We start from the raw sequence: 23,079 nt of genomic DNA, 5'->3' as shown, positions 1-23,079 counted from the left end.
TGTAGGATCATAATCCATGCATATACAGCATTACATATGACAATTGTAATAAATTTTACATTGGCGAAACATGACAAAATTTTAACATCAAATTTAGAGAAGATACTATACCTAATAATATCAATCAGTAGAGTTTATTCATGCATTTATTAAACCAAAATCACACAAATATTCCACATAATACTAACAGGACTCGCCATGAACAAACTGATGGTACTGGAGATTTATATACACGTGAAAAATTATCCGCAGGGCAAATTAAACGAACAGACCAACTTCAAATATAAAAATTACCTAGAAAATTTTATCGACAGTTTGGAACATGACAACAGAGAGAAAATAAACCACAGATTACACAAATAACTTAATTACTTGTAATCAAACACCACCGCTGAATAGCTATAGCGACTTTGTAAACTAACAGCTTGATTGAGAACTGTCAACCATCTGTCAAATTACTATGTGATTTTATTTTAGCATCATAAAAACAGCGACCGTTGACAAAAGGATTTATCAATGGTGCAATATGTACGACTCACCCAACTAGATGTTAAGTACATGTGTGCAATTAACTCCATATACAAATATCGTAACAGTAAATGAAATTTACCAACTGCAATAATTCGTAGGTGTATTTTACAATGACAATGCTGTCGAAAAAGACCTATTGTAAGAAATATGATAAAAATATTGGCAGATGACTTGGAAGATTCGATTTAAAATGTCATATTACGAAATGTTTCATGCTGCGGGCAGAAAAAACCTTCCTTTATTTCTGAAAAAATAAATCAACAGTAGCACTGACTACAGAAATAAGATAAGAATTAGAAATAAACATATGAACATGAAAGACTCGAAAATAAGAGAATGGAATCATTTTAATAATAAATTCTAAATTTAGAAGCCTAGAAGATGTCTAAGGCAGAAGAAATAAGAGTTCAGGAAAAACATGGACAGAAGAGGTATTATAAAACACAGAAAGAAGATGACGATGCAGTGGAAAAATAGGAAACAAAAAAAAGAAGAAAAACTGAGGTTTTTACGTGATCTTAGTTGGCCAACCTCCATGCACATGGTTTTCCAACTCATTTCTTGCAAATATTTTTTACTCTTTCACAAAAAAATGAAATTTGTTTTGCAATTTGTATATTTTTTTATCTTTTCAAGCGTTTGTCGGCGGCCATTGACCACAATTCAAACCAAACAAGATGGTGCGATGTATCATGGCGCACCAAACTGTCAGTTTTGGCTTGTCTGAGCGAGGTATATGACTGAACCTCACCAAGACAAGTCTATGCCGCCCTTAGTGAGTTGGCGGTTGTGAAGATTGGGTTTGGGGATAAACAGAATTATATGGCTCTTGCGATGATTGATTTTCACCTTCCATACGGTACTCTGTTGGATGAGTTTTTCCAGATGTCACTGGAGATGTCCAACAATGAAGTTTTCGTTGTGGCACCATTTTAATAGCGCAATGACACCGGCGTACGGGTCGACCTACCGTCGAGCCCGCTTGGGTGTGAATACAGCATAGGACCCAGAATCGGATCCTGCGGCACCCCAGCCAGTACAATATTCATGTTACTGCAGTTGTTGTTGTTCCTGGCGAAGAATCTCCTTTCTATCACGAACGAATAAATAATCTTGAGCACATGTCCTGGATAACCTACGTGTATATATAGCTATCATGTCAGACCCGGTCAAAAGGATTTCCTATTTATCAAGGAATACTTTGCTAGTGCTCTCTCCTTGAATTTTCGCTTACAAATGTAGTGTACTACGATTCCCCATGCGATAAAGGTTGTATTGAGATAAAGTATTATATATGTTTGGAAACAGCAACTAAAGAAGTTTCATTTGTTCCAGTGATCTACAGCAAAGAGTCTGTCAGGCCAACAGAGAAGTCATTTAGCGTAGTTTCTGTGGCAACTACAGCAGGATAGTACCAGTTCCATTTTTCAGCAGAAAACACTTCCACAACGACGTTCATGAGCTGTTGGATGCTGAGCTACGTGGACGATGGATTCGTCGTGATCAGCTGGCAGTCTCCAATTAGTGGCATATTCCTCATGTTCTCCAGTTCTAACACTGTTTGATTTTTACCAGATGGGTCACATCAGGAACATCGTTTTCACACCTCCACTTCCCCACAACATCGCTTACTTACAAAGACTACCCGGGTAGCTGTCCAGGACATCGATGGAGACACTTAAGGGTAAGTGTAGGCCGAATATTTTGGATTATACAAAAAAAATCTTCTTGATTTGCTGTGTCCATGCATATGGTCATAATAACTAATCTCAGAATAAACATTTTCTACAATCCCCTTATAGTGTCTTCATCATTTTGAATAACCCGTATTGCACTGGTCTTTCCGTAGTGCGATAAGGGCTTCAAAGAGAAGAGACGCGGAAAACGTGTCAGCACTCCTCTGCAAAGCTTCCTGTCCGTCTTGACAGAAAGATGGCAGCGAAACTCCCGCTTCGTCAAAGGACGCTACATTATATCCTGTGGACTGTATGGCAGTAGAATCACAGGCAGTCATTTCCAGAAATGTCTGAGAAGTCCACCTTTCCCCACTGCACCTTCTCCTGGATGTGGATTTGTAACTACAAAAGGAACTGCAAACATTCGGATACCTCGGGGAGAAACGTGGCGCTAGCTTAAGGTGAAGTGCGAAGCGTCCAGCGTTGGGCACCTTTCCCTCGTTTAGAGTCCACGCAGAATAGCGTAGACGATGCGCAGTGACCACTTTTCGTCCGAAGCGCTGGGAGAATTCATTTGTATGGGTATGTTCACAAAGGGGTGCCGACTTGGTTTGCTCCCTTTCGGCCGATCGGCGATGACATTAACGGGGAACACGCCCTGCAATCTTTCTCAAATCATATTACAGAAACTATTCGGTAAAAAGAAATTCGTTTTTACTTTAGCTTTTTATGTCAGCTTCATGATGATGTGCCTATCATTTCGTTAATGGTCACAGCTATTGTGACAGTGACATGTAAGACTGCGCGAAATTCGAAAAAGGTGCAATGAAAACTAGAGATCGCTATGATTTTGCGTTGGTCGCATATTAAATAATATGTTGCTACGTATGAAATTTAGCTAACTTATTGAATTGTTGTTTAGACTTTGGTACAGGTCTCTGTCACCAATCTAGAGAAAACTGATCTGGTGTAGCTCTGATTTGCGATCGCGCGCCCCAGCGATATACCCAGAGTGAAATATCCTCAACACGCCTCATATTTCATAAACGGTTTGAGATGTCAATATAAGATTTTGGCAAATAATAGCACGCAAAAAGGAGAGTATTTTGCGATATGGTTATTAAACAAAACTTCATTATCTACCATGTTATTCCACTAACAACAAACTTTATCGATGAAAGAGTGTAATTTTTAAGGTCTATCGATAGCTGGTGAATCGAGAAATACAAAATAAGTGAAGACATCACACGTTTATTTTAGTACCGAGGATGTGCTTTTTCATAAGCTATTGACCTCACTTTTTCTCAGTTTCTCTCTTAATAAACCAGTTCCAGAATTCTCTCGGAATTACGTCTGCACAAATACTAGCGAGGTGACACTGTGTAAACTCCACTGTGTTTTGACAAAATAAGCAAATTTTAAGACGGCAACAAGAGAAATGTGTAGGTTTTATTCAAAATTCGCCACTCATGCCACTTCTCTGATAGTTACAAATGGTTAATTATTACAAGCCAGGCGAAAATAAACATCCGCTTTTTTTGCATTTTCAGTTGAATTATTTTTACATACCAAGCAAAGCAGAGGTGACAGATCTTTTTGAATAGACGCCACGTAAATGTGGGCGTGGACGGGCTCCTCTTAACACTTATAAAAAAAAAGTGTGACTGTAGGCTTTAGTTTAGAATGGCACTTCCTCTCCAGCGCTCGGAATTTCCCCTATAGCTCCTGCCAGCAACCCCCAGGCACTATCCTCTCCCTATGCGTGCCCTGCCGACTGTGCATCCACCGGCCGCTTTATTCTGCGTGCACTCTACCGCCGTGTACTGTCTTTCTCAACAAGGCAGGCACGTTATGATGTTGTGGTCTTCATGTCGAAGACTGGTTTGATGCAGCTTTCCACACTAGTATGACCTGTTCGAGCCTCTTAATCTCTGCTTAACTGTTGCAACCTTCCACCATTTGAATCTGTTTTTGCATTCATGCTTTGGTATGCCTCTAAAATTTTTCCTCCCACACTTCCTTTCACTGATCCCTTCTTTCAGTAAAGTGGTGCACAAATTTTTTCTCCCAACTCGATTCAGCACTTTCTTATGGGTAATCCGACATATCCATCTAATCTTCAGCAACCTGTACCACCACATCTCACAATCTTCCATTCTCTTTTGGTCTTAGCTTATTATTCTTCATATTTTACTTCTGTGCAAGGTATACTCCATACAAATACCTTCAGAAAACACATCCCAACACTTAAATTTACATCCACTTTTAAAAAATTTCTCTTCTTCAGAAATGCTTTTCTTGCTATTGTCTCTTTGTATTTTATATCCTCTCTACTTTAGCCATCGACCATTTATTGATGTCTAAATAATGAAACTCATCTATTAGTTATATAATTTCCTAATCTAATTCCCTAAGCACAACCTAAGGTAATTCGATTACATTGCATTACCCTTGTTTTACTGTTATTAGTGTCCATCTTATAGCCCCCTTTCAGGACTCTGTCCATCCCGTTCAATTGCTCTTACAAGTTCTTTTCCATCTCTGGCAGAGGCGCGCGGGGTAGCAGCGCGGTGTAGGGCGCCTTGCCACGGATCGCGCGGCTCCCCCCGTTGGAGGATCCAGTCCTCCCTCGGGCATGCGTGTGTGTGTGTGTGTGTGTGTGTGTGTGTGTGTGTGTGTGTGTGTGTGTGTGTGTGTGTGTGTGTGTGTGTGTGTGTGTGTGTGTGTTGTCCTTAGCGTAAGATAGTTTAAGTTAGATTAAGTAGTGTGTTGCCTTAGGGACTGATGACCTTAGCAGTTTGGTCCCGTAGGAACTTACCACAAATTTCCAAATTTTCTGAGAGAAGTATAAAGTCATCGCAAACCTCAGCGTTTCAATTTCCTTCAGAACATGCTCAGTGTACATACTAAATAACGTCGGGGATACGCCCTAGCCACGTCTCACTTCCTTTTCAATTAGTGCTTCTCTTTCATATCCTTCAAATTCAGCCAACATTGTCAAATCCTTCCTCTAAAATTATAAATGCTATAAACGCAGGTTTGCATCTCTCTATATTAGAAGATAAATCAAAGGACATAGGGTCAGTATGTCTCGAATGGCTCTTATATTTTTAAGGAACCCAAAGTGATTCCCCCCAAGGTCGGTTACTACCAGTTTTTCCATTCTTCTGTGTATAATTCTTGTCAATTCCTGAAACAACGTGTTATTAAACTGATGGTTCGGTAATTATCCATAACTGTTAGCATCTGCCCTCACTGGGATTGGGATAATTAGAGTCTTCTTGAAGTCAGCGGACATTTCGTTTGCCTCATTAACCTTGCATAGCAGATACTACAGTTATGTCATTCCTGGCGCTTCAGTCTGGAACCGCGCGACCGCTACGGTCACTGGTTCGAGTCCTGCCTCGGGCATGGATTGTGTGATGTCCTTAGGTTAGTTAGGTTTAAGTAGTTCTAAGTTCTAGGGGACTGGTGACCTGAGATGTTAAGTGCCATAGTGTTCAGAGCCGTTTGAACCATTTTTCATTCCTGGCTCTTCCAAGGATCTCAATAACTCCGAGGGAACGTCGTCTACTCCAGAGTCATTTTTTGATCTTTGGTCTTTCAATGCTATGTCAAACACATCCCGTAGTATTATAATTGCTACACCTCATATCCCTCTACTTCCTCTTTCCTTTCTTTAATATTGTCTTCAATTTGTTTTCCCTTTGTGTAGCCCTGCTCTATGTTCCTCCCACCTAAGTGCCTTTGGCAGTGATAACTATACTCTAAGTAAAGTGTACCATAACTCGTCTGACTATATTTCACCACTGAGCAGGAAAGTCGCTGGGCATGAAAGACCAAATCGTAATAACCAGAGAAAAAGATCATCGTGAATACGATCTACATAACATGAAATTACAAACTAATTTTCTAAGCGTGTCTCTCTCACAGCCATTCCATTGAACAAATATCTTGTATATTGTTACCGCTGTGTTATTCAGAATGTGGGCAGCACAAATCAGATTTGTAAAAAGCTGAAGTTGGTGGAATGGGGAATCATACACATTTGCTCTTATTGTGTTGGCGAACTTAAACAAAATTCTCTTTTCTAGTACCGCTGCTCATTCTTTCCAAAATCGAAACTTTCGTGACAGATTGAAACTGTTTACCGGACCCGGATTCGAGCTCGGGACCTTTACCTGAGCTATCCAGGCACCATTCACAAACCCACTTCACTTCACAGATTTACTTCAGCCAATACCTCTTCTCCTACCTTCCAGACTTCACCTGCCCGGAAAGTTTCATATCAGCGCACACTCCGTTGCAGAGTGAAAATTCATTACGGAAGAATTAATCGAGTTACATGGATGGATAGGACGTGTCTGAAGTTATAAAAAAAATGGTTCAAATGGCTCTGAGCACTATGGGACTTAACATCTGAGGTCATCAGTCCCCTAGAACTTAGAACTACTTAAACCTAAGGACATCACACACATCCATGCTCGAGGCAGGATTCAAACCTGCGACCGTAGCGGTCGCGCGGTTTCAGACTGTAGCGCCTAGAACCGCTCCGGCACTCCGGCCGGCTGTCTGAAGTTATAATTTCGAAAGTTATTCATTGTTTCTTTACGAAATACGTTATGTCTGGGAGTGGTGCTCGTTGGTTTAGATTTATTGTGAGTGCTTGTAGAGTGTAATGTCGTGTTTATGATATTGATGATTAGCAAATAGTCTACTTCTCTCAAATATCGCTAAGAGAACTGACCATATTCGCGATTAACGCTCTACGAAGACAGCACACATTGCATGCACTTGATTTTGCAAAGTCTAGAAGTTTGGAATTTGCTCGTGGTCATTACAAAAAGTTCTAAACATCCCCTAAACGTCTGTCGTAATCTCACACAACTATTACTCATTTGAATCATCAGTTTCGTTCTCTACCGTGGGTTTCTTTGCGGCGTTGCACTGTTTTTGCTAAGCAATATACACAAGAGATTTACACATGTCTTATATGAAATTTTGATACTGAAACAATCTTCGCGAGAAAGAAATCGAAAGTAAATCACAGGTAATATAATTACATGTCTCAAACTGTGTGTCAGGAATACACTCTGATCAACAAGACCGAAATGAAAACAAATCAAAAGCAGTGCGCAAAAATACACCAGGTTTCCTGACAGGCGGAAACTGGCTACCAGACAGGAATGTCAGATCGTACATTATCTCTTACCAGGCGCTATTGGTCAAACCAACAGCCTTCAACCAGCTGCATTAAATGTATTCGCATTTGCGAATATGGGCAACCATCAGCTGTAGAATGGAATGACGACACTGAAAATTTGTGCCGGATGGCTACTCAAACCCAGGTTTCTCGCTTATCGCGAGCGGTCTCCTTACTATTTGCCCATCCGTGCAGAACTCACGGCCTGACCCAAACTTCCATTTGTCTTCAACCATTTGTCAACACCTTAACTCGTACAACCGTTAAGTAATGAACGGTAGGTCGCGAAATGGAAATCACAGTGAAAATCTAAACTGTTTTATTTGCAACGGTTAGCTACACCTTCCAGCTACTTTTCTACACAGTCGTCGCTCAGACTTACGACATCTGTCGTAGCGTTGTACCAACTTTTCAATTCCCTCGTTATAGAAGACAGCTGCCAGAGGTTAACGACAATTTTCTACTCTGGACTGCAGCTCTTTGTCTGTGTCAAAATATTGCCTTCATAACCAGCTGTTCATCTGAGCAGAGTAGAACCTCAGAAGTAGCCAATTACTGGCTGCATGGTGGATGATCAAACACTTCCCATCGCAAACGCTGCTGGAGCATCTTCATTGCCCCTGCAGAGTGCGGCCAAGAATTGCCATGTAGAACGAACCACATGACAGTTGTGTTATGAGGATTGCATAGCTTCAGGCGAAATCTTTCGCCAGGCACTCATACTTGGCGGGAGACGCTAATTTCTAGCCCTCTTTACGTTCTCACTGTGAGCTCAGAACTGAAAAGAGCGACATGATGCGATCGACGGGCGTACTAGACACTGTGCCCAACGCATCTGTGCAAAGGTTGATTTTCACTGTATTTTCTATTCCGCGACCGATCGTTCCGATCGAATAACCCTCGTATATTCCCGTAAGGGCGAGACACTTTCAAGTAAAGTCGCTTGCCCTGTGTCGGCGGATCAATGCGATATTGCAGTGCCTGTGTTATTCCAAAAGTATGCATGTCCGACGAAACATTAAATCATAATTCGAAATAAAACAGGCACTACAATATCGTATTTATTCGCCGACACCGGGCAAACGACTTTTACGTAAAATGTCTCGCCTGTACGTGAATACACATAGTGAATGTACGAGTTCATGTTGTTGACGCATGTTTCAAGACATACGGAAGTTTGGGTCTGGATGTGAGCCGTGCATAGCCAAATATGACCGCTCGTGATAAGTGAGAAATCCGGGTTCGACTCCCCATCCAGCACAAATTTTCACTGTCGTCATTCCATTCTACAGCTATGGTTGTCCATACTTGCAATTGCGAATACATTTCATGTATTTCATAACGGCTGTACTGGCCGCTGTGCCTGTTCCTTTGAACATGCATGCATTGCATCGTAATTCCGAATAATGCAGGCGTTGCAATATCGTATAAACTTCAGCTTGTCAATACAATTCATGATGTCATTATCAAATACCTTGCCACTTTTCGATATAGTATTTTTTAAGAAGAGGTTGAAAAAATCAGCCAACCCGTTGAAAGTAAAGGTTTTTTAGCCCTTGTCCTAGGTTTCGATATTTCTAAAAATATCTTCTTCAGCCCCCCCCCCCTTCCCTGACCCATGGACCTTGCCGTTGGTGGGGAGGCTTGCGTGCCTCAGCTATACAGATAGCCGTACCGTAGGTGCAACCACAACGGAGGGGTATCTGTTCAGAGGCCAGACAAACGTGTGGAGGGCTAGCACCCTTTTCAGTAGTTGCAGGGCCAACAGTCGGGATGATTGACTGATCTGGCCTTGTAATACTAACCAAAACACCCTTTCTGTACTGGTATTGTGAACGGCTGAAAGCAAGGGGAAACTAAAGCCGTAATTCTTCCCGAGGGCATGCAGCTTTACTGTATGGTTAAATGATGATGGCGTCCTCTTGGGTAAAAAATTCAGGAGGTAAAATAGTCCCCAATTCGGATCTCCGGGCGGGGACTACTCAAGGGGCGTCCTTATAAGGATAAAGAAAACTGGCGTTCTACGGATCGGAGCGTGGAATGTCAGATACCTTAATCGGACAGGTAGTAGGTTAGAAAATTTAAAAAGGGAAATGGATAGGTTAAAGTTAGATGTAGTGGGAATTAGCGAAGTTCGGTGGCAGGAGGAACAACACTTTTGGTCAGGTGAATACAGGGTTATAAATACAAACTCAAATAGGGGTAATGCAGGAGTAGATTTAATAATGAATAAAAAAAATAGGAGTGCGGGTAAGCTACTACAAGCAGCATAGTGAACGCCTTATTGTGGCCAAGATAGACACGAAACCCACGCCTACTACATTAGTACAAGTTTATATGCCAACTAGCTCTGCAAATGACGAAGAAATTGAAGAAATGTATGATGAGATAAAAGAAATTATTCAGATAGTGAAGGGAGACGAAAATTTAATAGCCATGGGTGAATGGAATTCGATAGTAGGAAAAGGAAGAGAAGGAAACGTAGTAGGTGAATATGGATTGGGGGTAAGAAATGAAAGAGGAAGCCACCTGGTAGAATTCTGTACAGAGCAAAACTTAATCATAGCCAACACTTGGTTCAAGAATCATACAAGAAGGTTGTAAACATGGAAGACACCTGGAGATACTGACACGTTGCAGATAGATTATATAATGTTAAGACAGAGATTTAGGTACCAGGTTTTAAATTGTAAGATACTTCCATGGGCAGCTGTGGACTCTGACCACAATCTATTGGTTATGAACTGTAGATTAAAACTGAAGAAACTGCAAAAAGGTGGGAATTTAAGGAGATGGGACCTGGATAAACTGACTAAACCAGAGGTTGTACAGAGTTTCAGGGAGAGCATAAGGGAACAATTGACAGAAATGGGGGAAAGAAATACAGTAGAAGAAGAATGGGTAGCTATGAGGAATGAAGTAGTGAAGGCAGCAGAGGATCAACTAGGTAAAAATACGAGGGCTAGTAGAAATCCTTCGGTAACAGAAGAAATATTGAATTTAATTGATGAAAGGAGAAAATATAAAAATACAGTAAATGAAGCAGGCAAAAAGGAATACAAACTCCTCAAAAATGAGATCGACAGGAAGTGCAAAATGGCTAAGCAGGGATGGCTAGAGGACAAATGTAAGGATGTAGAGGCTTATCTCACTAGGGGTAAGATAGATACTGCTTACAGGAAAATTAAAGAGACCTTTGGAGAAAAGAGAGCCACTTGTATGAATATCAAGAGCTCTGGTGGAAACCCAGTTCTAAGCAAAGAGGGGAAAGCAGAAAGGTGGAAGGAGTATATAGAGGGTCTATACAAGGGCGATGTTCTTGAGGACAATATTATAGAAATGGAAGAAAATGTAGATGAAGAAGAAATAGGAGATATGATACTGCGTGAAGAGTTTGACAGAGCACTGAAAGACGTTGAAACAAGGCCCCGGCAGTAGACAACATTCCATTAGAACTACTGACAGCCTTGTGAGAGCCAGGCCTAACAAAACTCTACCATATAGTGAGCAAGATGTATGCGACAGGCGAAATACCCTCAGACTTCAAGAAGAATATAATAATTCCAATCCCAAAAAAAAGGTGTTGACAGATGTGAAAACTACCGACCTATCAGTTTAATAAGCCATGGCTGCAAAATACTGACACGAATACTTTATAGACGAATGGAAAAACTGGTAGAAGCCGACCTCGGGGAAGATCAGTTTGGATTCCGTAGAAAGGTTGGAATATGTGAGGTAATACTGAGCCTACGACTTATCTAAGAAAATAGATTAAGGAAAGGCAAACCTACGTTTCTAGCATTTGTAAACTTAGAGAAAGCTTCTGACAATGTTGATTGGAATACTCTCTTTCAAATTCTATAGGTGGCAGGGGTAAAATACCGGTAGCGAAAGGCTATTTACAATTTGTACAGAAACCAGATGGCTGTTATATGAGTCGAGGGGCACGAAAGGGAAGTAGTGGTTGGGAAGGGAGTGAGACAGGGTTCTAGCCTTTCCCCGATGTTATTCAATATCTATATTGAGCAAGCAGTAAAGGAAACAAAAGAAAAATTCGCAGTAGGTATTAAAATCCACGGAGAAGAAATAAAAACTTTGAGGCTCGCCGATGACATTGTAATTCTGTCAGAGACAGCAAAGGACTAGGAAGAGCAGTTGAACGGAATGGACCGTGTCTTGAATGGAGGATATAAGATGAACATCAACAAAAGCAAAACGAGGATAATGGAATGTAGTCGAAATAAATCGGGTGATGCTGAGGGAATTAGATTAGGAAATGACACGGTTAAAGTAGTAAATGAGTTTTGCTATTTGGGGAGCAAAATAACTGATGATGGTCGAAGTAGAGAGGATATAAAATGTAGACTGGCAATGGCAAGGAAAGCGTTTCTGAAGAAGAGAAATTTGTTAACATCGAGTATAGATTTAAGTGTCAGGAAGTCGTTTCTGAATGTATTTGTATGGAGTGTAGCCATGTATGGAAGTGAAACATGGACGATAAATAGTTTGGTCAAGAAGAGAATAGAAGCTTTCGAAATGTGGTGCTACAGAAGAATGCTGAAGATTAGATGGGTAGATCACATAACTAACGAAGAGGTATTGAATAGAATTGGGGAGAAGACGAGTTTGTGGCACAACTTGACTAGAAGAAGGGATCGGTTGCTAGGACACGTTCTGAGGCATCAAGGGATCACCAATTTAGTATTGGAGGGCAGCGTGGAGGGTAAAAATCGTAGAGGGAGACCAAGAGATGACTACATTAAGCAGATTCAGAAGGATGTAGGTTGCAGTAGGTACTGGGAGATGAAGAAGCTTGCACAGGATAGAGTAGCATGGAGAGCTGCATCAAACCAGTCTCTGGACTGAAGACCACAACATCTTGTTCAGATATGATGTAACAAGGCCCACTCCATGTGAAGAACATATTTTAGAAATATCGAAACCTTAGACTAGGGTTAAAAAACCTTTACTTGCAAGTGGTTGGCTGGTTTTTTTCAACCTCTTCAGGTTTATACAGTTGCTGATCCACAGCCATGTTTAAGTTTTTTTAATTATTTTTTAGTTAACCCTAATACAGGTCATGACAAGATGCATGTTATCTTGCACTATTAATCGCTTAAATATGTTAAATAGACAAATGTATTCCAGAAATTTGGTTACTGTACATTAATTATATTTTGTTATTGCGATTCTTTTTCGTCAGTGTACATGCACAGCCAGGCCGAAAAAGCAACTGAGCTGAAGGCTATTCGTAAGTGGCAAGAAAAGGTTTGTGCTGGCGACTGATGAACACACCAAACAGTTCGTTCAGAAGTACAAGTTCCCCCTGCGCCTCTAGTTCACCAGGGATAGTTTGAGTGCAGGAAAGGTTTTATTCTTTTAACAAGTTTTAGGAGGAGGGAGCTTGAAAACTCTCCAATCCCAAACAACAGGGCGCTTGCCACTCCAGAACGAAAATTTCATGTTGAAAAGAAACGAGGTACATCTTGATTCTTTCGAGGGAAAAGGGAGAATTCTCATTTCAGCCAGCAACGCCGGCGCGATTAGTAAACGCGACGAGGAATCTTTTTGGAGGTAAAATTGAGGAGATGAGGTTAAACGATAAAATACGGCAAACCGAGGCGCAAGAAGGGAGGAAAGCGACACGAAATGAGTATCTTTGAAGAAAACTAAGGTGGAAAGAGGAAGCAGTAAAACGCGCGGGCAAAGAATTATGAGGGCTGTAAACGATGAATCTTGGCTGGAAGGATCGTTAACTCGCTCAGGTGGAATACGGGAGGACAATGTGAGCGCAGAATGAAGACGTAGACGCGAAAATAAGGAAACTGAGCGAAGAGGAAAGTGTCAGGCAGGAACGGCGGGCGAAGTAAACTGAGTGAGGAAGAAAGCGGCAGGCGGGAGAGGCGCCGTGAGGCATTGTGGGGGCAGCAAAAGACGAAGCGCCACACAGCAGATCAATGCGCCATCACGTACCTCCCTTCCCCTCCCCCCCCCTCGCGCTCTCTCTCTCTCTCTCTCTCTCTCTCTCTCTCTCTCTCATAGGAGGCCGGGGGGGGGGGGGGGGGGAGCGGTCGATGGTGGTGGCATTGCTGTTGCTGCAAGCCTGCGCTCTACGTGCTACGAAGCTACACAGATCGCTGCGTTACAACGGAGCGTGACCTATTCGAAACTACTTTCTTCACACTCCGTTTCTTGGAAGTTTTCCACAAATACGAGGCGAGTTCTGGCGACAAGGCATGACAGAGAAGTAACTCTCACGTTACGCTTCGTTAAAAAGTAATTAGTCGTGAGTTCTCATAACTCTATTTCATTAGCATCTGGTATACGTTCACGCACCCGGCACTTCATAACGTAAGTACTACATTTAATTTCAAACATACAGAGTAGCTAATCACATATAACACATCATCGTTATGGACAACGAATACAGTTCTTTTGAATTACATAAGAAAGACACGGCAAAGGACAGTCTAACGGAATGGAAAGTGTCCAAAAAACAGCTACAGAATAAACATAAATAAAAGTAAAAGAGTGGTAATGTAATGGAGTCGAATTAAATCTGCGATACTTAGGGAATTTAATTAGGAAACGGAACAGTATCGCAGAAGATGAGTTTCGCTACTTCTATAGCAAAATAACTAACGTGTTGCACATGTGCTCATGTCCAGACGTGTGTTCTTGGTGGAGAATGGCTGCGCACATTAATTTCTAACACTGGGTAACTACAAACGTTCATGCTCAACATTTATACTGATTTATTTTACTGAAGTACAGCTGCTGACGGGCTACATTTTTAGAAGAAGACATGGTTGCAAGAGAATTGACCACGAAATTTGTATTGGCTTAAGTGTTTCTATCTTTTTTACCATTTACATCTTACTGAGACTACTCTGCGAAATTGTCGTTTGTAAATTTATTTCATACAAAGAAGACTCTTGTGTATAGATATTTCTGATGACGAACACGTGAACCTTCGAAACGCCAAAAATTACTGCTTTTGCAGTGTGTGTGGTTAAGCCTACATTTCAGCTTCCAAGTTAAGTTAAAGCCACAACCTCTCATCCAGTCACGGATATATTCAAATTCCACCCTAATTTTGTTAAGTTTTCCCAGTTTTTGATGGAAGGATACTAGCGATACCGACGGGAATTTGGTGTTACAATTTCGGATGTTTTGAAATCTGCATAAGCAAGTAGGTGACTGTTGTACGTTGCGTCATTTGCGAAGTAGTCCACTTACTCGTTTTGGTGGACGGGCTGCTCCGAAGCATTTCAGAGAAATTTACTTACCACTGCATCTCAGCCCCCTTCTACATTGAGACCCATTGCATATGTAGGTATTTCTGAGGTGTTGACAGCTGATGGTGCATCTCCAGAAGTCAGGTATGATCAACATCTTGCGCAGTCGACTTCCATCGAATTGCCACAGCGATTGTGGTAAACACTGACGTGTCCTAAGGAAAAACTACCGTTAGTCTTGGAGATGAGACTATAATAAGGGAGTACCCACTCATGATTTATCAGTCATTTCCGATTCATCACCTAATATTTGGCCATTGTGTATGACCGGTCGCCATGAAAATGTTGTTATTGTTCATCGCGTCACTTTTTTGGTACAAAAAATAATTTCTAAATGCTGGCTATAGCAACGATCCTTGATGTAAGGAAGCGTCCCTCTTAAGTAGCGACTCTGAACACGGCTTTAGATCTTTTTCGTCAGACTACTTTAGATTATCTTCTGAAGAAACTAGTCCCTCACTACATTTAACAAGCCAGGCGAGTCAGACAATAGAGGAAATGGTGAGTGACGTTTGACATATTGTCAACGTCGGGATCACTAGAGTGTGAGTACCTGTCCTGGAACTAGAGTGGTCTACGTAAAATGTTCGCAAATTTCACTTTATAGTACTTCTGCGCCAACAATTAATCAATCTTCCCAGCTTAAAAAGTTTACAAGACATTTCTCTCAGTAACTGCACGAATTTCAACACAAAATTTTTGAATTCATTTAGGTGTTTATTTTTAAACAATTCACAAGTTGTTTATCCCTGTAGGGGAATTTCTCAGTTGGTTGTTTATTCATCTATAGATCATTTACAAAATAATGATGATACATCTACCATTCCGCCGAGTTCTTCGTGTTGTCTCCTTGGCTTGTCTGGAAAAGTTGAGTAAGCATCTCATCACACTGAACGAGATGTTGAGGTCAACAAAACGAAAAAAGGTTACAGTTTTCTGTCACAGATACTGGGCAGATCATTAAAACATTAAGACCTACAGTTTACTTCAAAATTATGGTTGTCTCTTATTAAGTAACAACAATTTTTTGTCATTACCTACTATGCATTATCTAATTAATCCTTGACTTTTTGGTATGAATGATTCAAGCGTCAGTTCCAGACCGGCGAACTGGAGGCAGCAATCAGTCAAGCCGTTATTGAACGATTAATCGTGTCTTTAACAAAAAGTCATTTAGGAGACCATTAGAAACGTAAATCAAGATTACCGAGCAAGAAACTGAATCCTGATCCTCTTCCTCGATGGCCAAGTAGCACAGCCAGCAAAAGTATGAGAAAAAAGGAGTTGATTACAAGGAAAATGACAGATGTAGATATATTAAGGCTTCAGTCAAACTGCTTCAATAAAATCAGAAGCTGCAAGCAGGACTCTACTCCTAAAAACATAACGTGGCTTCTTCACGTGGGTCTCTCTCTCTCTCTCTCTCTCTCTCTCTCTCTCTCTCTCTCTCTCTCTCCCAACCTTGATTCCGTCGTACAGAGACCGTCATATTTTCAGAAACATTTAACTTTGTGAACGGATGCCCTTCCAGTCGCCGGCCAGGGTGGCCGAGCGGTTCTAGGCGCTTCAGTTTGGAACCGCGCGACTGCTACGGTCGCAGATTCGAATCCTGCCTCGGGCATGGATGTGTGTGATGTCCTTAGGTTAGTTAGGTTTAAGTAGTTCTAAGTTCTAGGGGACTGATGACCTCTGCTGTTAAGTCCCATAGTTTTCAGAGCCATTAGAACCCTCCCAGCCACCATAGCCGTCACAGAGCCAACGAGGGGGAAACTGAGTGGGCTATTTGTCCATGCTGTGCGGCTGGTCCCGGCGGAGGTTCGAGTCCTCCCTCGGGCATGGGTGTGTGTTTGTTCTTAGGATAATTTAGGTTAAGTAGCGTGTAAGCTTAGGGACTGATGACCTTGGCAGTTAAGTCCCATAAGATTTCACACACATTTGAACATATTTGTCCATGAGTTGTGTAAACTTGATAAAATTATTTCAATAAAATCAGTCTTGATCGCATGTAAGTTATTTATTTCATTTGGTTTCCGGTTTCGATCACTTACAATTTCTTATACTCTAAAAGAATTAAATACAATCATAAGAATAAAATAATATAAACGTATATTTGGTATACCCTTGGTGACAGTCGAAGACGTTGAATGTGGTACAGAAAGCTTTGGAGAGGCGTGAAGAACATTGCTGTATAAAACTCAGTCGCTGGTAATTTAACAGCGAGAGCCCCGCTCGCCGCCTCTGACGTAACGTCACTAATAGCTACTAGTTGCGAGACAAGACTACATTGTACGGGATCGATTTATAAAATATTTAATTACTATAAGTTTGGTCATAGAATAAAAGCTAAGTATGTTTCAAATATTGTGTAAAAGACATGCATTATAAAAAGTTCAAAGACGAAGAAGAAATCACTATCGAATGACACTGGCTAATCCAAACGTAAGTTCCCTGTACAAGAACTTATTGTAGATGTAGGTATGGCAAAAGTGGTTGGAAGGACGCCAACTGGTAACCAAGGAAACACTATATGAATTGACATATTCTACCATCAGTCAAAGACATTGTGGAACCCAGCTAAAAGGAAGTAAACCAACCGGTAACCAAGGAAACGATGTAAGAATCGATATATACCGCCATTACTCATGGATGTCGCCGAGTTACCTGAAACTACATATTGACATGCACCTAAAATGCATATGTACCATTAGCTGCCTGCTATATCGTTAAAGTTGAGTAGGTGTAATGTTATCGATCCTACGTCGTTTCCTTGGTTATCGGTTGGCGTCCTGCCAGCCATTTTTCCTACGCATACGTATTTAAAACATCCTTAGCTGTTTATTCTGTGACCAAACTTTTAATAATTATATATTTTTGTAAATCGATTCCGTGGAGTGTAGTCATGTCTAACAACCAGTGGCTAGTACTGATGTTATGGCGGAGTCGATGGGCGGAGCTTTCGTTATTAAACTACACCAGCGATTTAGCCTTATTCAGCAGTGTTCTTCAAGCAACTCCAGAGCGGCTTGCTCCACGCTACTGCCTCCTGATGTCACCAAGGGCATATCAGCAATACTTTTAGATTCTTATGTTTTTACTCAAGTCCTCTGACCTCTAAGAAAGTGTATTACTCTTTTTCACAGAGTAAAATGGTCTGATTATGAAGCTGTACGACATAAAAACCGATCACCAAATCAAATAAGCAACTCAAGTGCGTTCAAGACTACTTTTATTGAAATAATTTCAGCATCATCATCATCAACAACAACATTTCAGACTGATTATGCCTTTCAGCGTTCAGTCTGGAGCATATCCCCCTTATAAAATTCCTCCACGATCCCCTATTCAGTGCTAACATTGGTGCCTCTTCTGATGTTAAACCTATTACTTCAAAATCATTCTTAACCGAATCCAGGTACCTTCTCCTTGGTCTGCCCCGACTCCTCCTACCCTCTACTGCTGAACCCATGAGTCTCTTGGGTAACTTTGCTTCTCCCATGCGTGTAACATGACCCCACCATCTAAGCCTGTTCGCCCTGACTGCTACATCTATAGAGTTCATTCCCAGTTTTTCTTTGATTTCCTCATTGTGGACACCCTCCTGCCATTGTTCCCATCTACTAGTACCTGCAATCATCCTAGCTACTTTCATATCCGTAACCTCAACCTTGTTGATAAGGTAACCTGAATCCACCCAGCTTTCGCTCCCATACAACAAAGTTGGTCGAAATATTGAACGGTGCACAGATAACTTAGTCTTGGTACTGACTTCCTTCTTGCGGAAGAGAGTAGATCGTAGCTGAGCGCTCACTGTATTAGCTTTGCTACACCTCGCTTCCAGTTCTTTCACTATGTTGCCATCCTGTGAGAATATGCTCCTAAGTACTTGAAACCGTCAACCTTTTCTAACTTTGTTCCTCCTATTTGGCACTCAATCCGTTTATATTTCTTTCCCACTGACATTACTTTCGTTTTGGAGATGCTAATCTTCATACCATAGTCCTTACATTTCTGATCTAGCTCTGAAATATTACTTTGCAAACTTTCAATCGAATCTGCCATCACAACTAAGTCATCCGCATATGCAAGACTGCTTATTTTGTGTTCACATATCTTAATCTGACCCAGCCAGTCTATTCTTTTCAACATATGATCCATAAATAATATGAACAACAGTGGAGACAGGTTGCAGCCTTGTCTTACCCCTGAAACTACTCTGAACCATGAACTCAATTTACCATCAACTCTAACTGCTGCCTGACTATCCATGTAAAGACCTTTAATTGCTTGCAAAAGTTTGCCTCCTATTCCATAATCTCGTAGAACAGACAATAACTTCCTCCTAGGAACCCGGTCATATGCCTTTTCTAGATCTATAAAGCATAGATACAATTCCCTGTTCCACTCATAACACTTCCCCTTTATTTGCCGTAAGCTAAAGATCCGGTCCTGACAACCTCTAAGAGGCCTAAACCCACACTGATTTTCATCCAATAGGTCCTCAACTAATACTCGCACTTTCCTTTCAACAATACCTGAGAAGATTTTACCCGCAGCGCTGATTAAAAAGATACCTCTGTAGTTGTTACAATCTTTTCTGTTTCCATGTTTAAAGATTGGTGTGATTACTGCTTTTGTCCAGTATAATTTGTATAATTTCATTATAATTAAATTTTCTTCGAGACATTCAAGTCTCATATTTATCTACGATAATGATGGGAGCTGAATAAATGAATTAAAATTTGTGTTACAGGCGGGACTTGAACCCGGGTCTCCTTGCTTATTAGACAGAATTGTTGAATTGCGGCGGCCGGGGTGGCCGAGCGGTTCTACGTGCTACAGTCTGGAACCGCGCGGCCTCTGCGGTCGCAGGTTCGAATCCTGCCTCGGACATGGATGTGTATGATGTCCTTAGGTTAGTTAGGTTTAAGTAGTTCTAAGTTCTAGGGGACTGATGACCTTAGAAGATAATTCCCATAGTGCTCAGAGCCATTTTTGTTGATTTGCACCACCCCAACAGTTCAGAGTGTGTAGCCATGTTATCCATAGTGGTGTGGTGGTGTAACGGTCTGCATTCCTGTCTAGTAAGCAACGACATCCGCGTTCAAGTTCCGGCCGTAGCACAAATTTTAATTCATTTATCAGCTTCCATCATTATCGAATATAAATTTCATTATACTTTTATCAGTCGCTGTTTTTTCCATGGACAATGTTCCAAAAAAGTTTTATTGTAGACTTGGTTCTGTGCGCTATCATATTTTGATTAGTTGTGTATTTTACCGTATTTTCTGAGGTGGAAACTGAGGAGCAGCTGAGTATTTACGTGGAAACTTCATATTCAGGCTGGTCTGTGCAGCAAGACAACACGCATTAATCCATCGCCCGGACTCGATCCGTATCTGGCTTACCGTACGTTACGCTATACGAGCAGATCGCAGCTTCCTCGTTGCTCTGCATGTCAATACGATGATGTCATACGTAACTCACACACCACTCCAAAAGAAAATTCGTTGCACACAGTAATAACGGTGTTCTCATCATGACTCGCTTGTTCTGCGCTTCAATTAAGGCAACTTGCGCGAACGAACGAAAAGTAAGTGTGTTGTTAAGATGCTACAGAATCGAGAGAATTGCTAGACTGTGGTTTACAGCGGACGTTCAAAACGCTACAGCTGTGGTAAACCTGACATTGGTGCCGGAGGCTACGAATGTGTTTTAAGGTATCGGTAAAACTCGATGTAATAGTTTTCGCTCCTCGATAAGAAGCGAGCGATGTGGCGCATTTGTTACGACGCTCTGTAGTGTGACACTCAAAAGAATGGTGTTTTTCATATAATTGTGCGACGACGTATTAATGACAATTAGGTTGAAATGTGATATTTTGTTTAGCGAGTAAGCTATTACACTGAAGAGCCTAAGAAACTGCTACACCTGCCTAGTATCGTGTAGGGTCCCCGCGAGCACGCAGAAGTGCGACAACACGACATGGCATAGAGTCGATTAATGTCTGAAGTAGTGCTGGACGGAACTGACACCATGAATTCTGCAACTCTGTCCATAAAACCGCAATAGTACGAGGGGGTGAAGATCTCTTTTGAACAGCACGTTTGCCAGGCATCCCAGGTATCCTCAATAATGTTCATGCCTGGGGCGTTTGGTAGCCAGTGGACGTGTTTACACTAAGAAGAGTTTTCCTGGAGACACTCTGTAGCCTTTCTGGACGTTTGGGGTGTCGCATTGTCCTCCTGTAATTGCCCACGTCCATAAGAATGCACAGTGGACATGAATAGATGTAGGTGATCAAACAGAATGCTTAGTATGTGTCAACTGTCAGAGTCGTATCTAGACGTATCAGGGATCCCTATTACTCCAACTGCACATGCCCCACACCATTACAGAGCATCCACCAGTTTGAACAGTCCCCTGGCGACATGCAGGGTCCATAGGTTCATGAGGTTATCTCCATACCCGTACACGTCCATCCAATCGATACAATTTGAAACGAGACTCGTCCGACCAGGCAACATATTTTCAGTCATCAACAGTCCAATGTCGGTGATCAAGCGCCCAGGCGAAGCGTAAAGCTTTGTGTCGTGTACACGAATGAGCCTTCGGCCTCGAAGGGCCACATCGATAATGTTTCGTTGAATAGTTCGCACGCTGACACTTGTTGATCGTTCAGCATTGAAATCTGCAGCAGTTTACGGAAGGGTAGCACTTCTGTCACGTTGAACGATTCTCTTCAGTCGTCGTTGGTCCCGTTCTTGCCGGATCTTTTTTTCGGCCACAGCGATGTCGGAGATTTGATATTTTACCGGATTCCTGATATTCACAGTACACACGTGGAATGGTCGTATCGGAAAATCCCCACTTCATCGCTACCTCGGAGATGCTGCGTCCCATCGCACGTGCGCCGACAATAACACCACGTTCAAACTCACTTAAATCTTGGTAACTTGCCATTGTAGCGGCAGTACTGGATCTAACGACTGCGTCAGACACGTGTTGTCTCATACAGGCGTTGCCGACCGCAGCGCCGTATTCCGTCTGTTTACAAATATCTCTGTGTTTTGGTGGTGGTGAGTTACTGCGGAACCAAACTGTTGAGTTCATCGGACCCTAGTCTTAGAAACTACTTAATCTAACAGCTAACTTACGCTATGGACAACACACACACACCCATGCCCGAGGGAGAACTCGAACCTCCTACAGGAAGGCGTGGTGGGGGTGGGGGTGTGTGTGTGTGGGGGGGGGGGGGGGGGAGCCACGCGATTCGTGGCAAGGCGCCTCAGAACCCGCGTGGCTCTCTGTATTTGAATACGCAGGCCTATACCAGTTTCTTTGGCGCTTCAGTGTATTTAGCCCTAGAACACTACGGGCGGGATTATTACGTTGTCACTAAACCATTGAAAATTTTACCATTGCATATTTTATTTAAATGAAGTCAAATTTATAGTTTGTGAAGTAGTTAATTACAATTATAAGGTCTCCACACATACAAACTAAGTACAAAATGTCCTGTTTCACACCATATACTTCAAATACCAGATTTGCGAGAACTGCGAATTGGTACCAACCGTAACTATAAATTTTACGAAGGTTTAGTAATCTAGCGATAACAAGTGAAAAAATTCCAATACGATGCTGTGTGTTCCAGAGACAAGATAGCGATAGACATGAGGTAATATTAATTTTGAAGTGCGGAAGTATTTTTGTATCATCGTAAGTTTGGTGTAGCTCGTTACATTGCATGGTAACTTTGGTGGCCGTTAGATAGAATTTTTTGTACCACAAGACACCACAGTGCAGCTATACCAATTCTGGAAGGTACGTGGCCAAGATAGACACGAAGCCCATGCCTACCACAGTAGTACAAGTTTATATGCCAACTAGCTCTGCAGATGACGAAGAAATTGAAGAAATGTATGATGAGATAAAAGAAATTATTCAGGTAGTGAAGGGAGACGAAAATTTAATAGTGATGGGTGACTGGAATTCGACAGCAGGAAAAGGGAAAGAAGGAAACATAGTGGGTGAATATGGATTGGGGGTAAGAAATGAAAGAGGAAGCCGTCTGGTAGAATTTTGCACAGAGCATAACTTAATCATAGCTAACACTTGGTTCACGAATCATAAAAGAAGGTTGTATACGTGGAAGAATCCTGGAGATACTAAAAGGTATCAGATAGATTATATAATGGTAAGACAGAGATTTAGGAACCAGGTTTTAAATTGTAGGACATTTCCAGGGGCAGATGTGGACTCTGACCACAATCTATTGGTTATGGCCTGTAGATTAAAACTGAATAAATTGCAAAAAGTTGGGAAATTAAGGAGATGGGACCTGGATAAACTGACTAAACCAGAGGTTGTA

Source organism: Schistocerca nitens, chromosome 2 (assembly GCF_023898315.1).
Source record: "Schistocerca nitens isolate TAMUIC-IGC-003100 chromosome 2, iqSchNite1.1, whole genome shotgun sequence".
NCBI lineage: Eukaryota > Metazoa > Arthropoda > Insecta > Orthoptera > Acrididae > Schistocerca > Schistocerca nitens.
The sequence above is the reverse complement of the archived record's forward strand: the minus strand, read 5'-3'. Positions refer to the sequence as shown.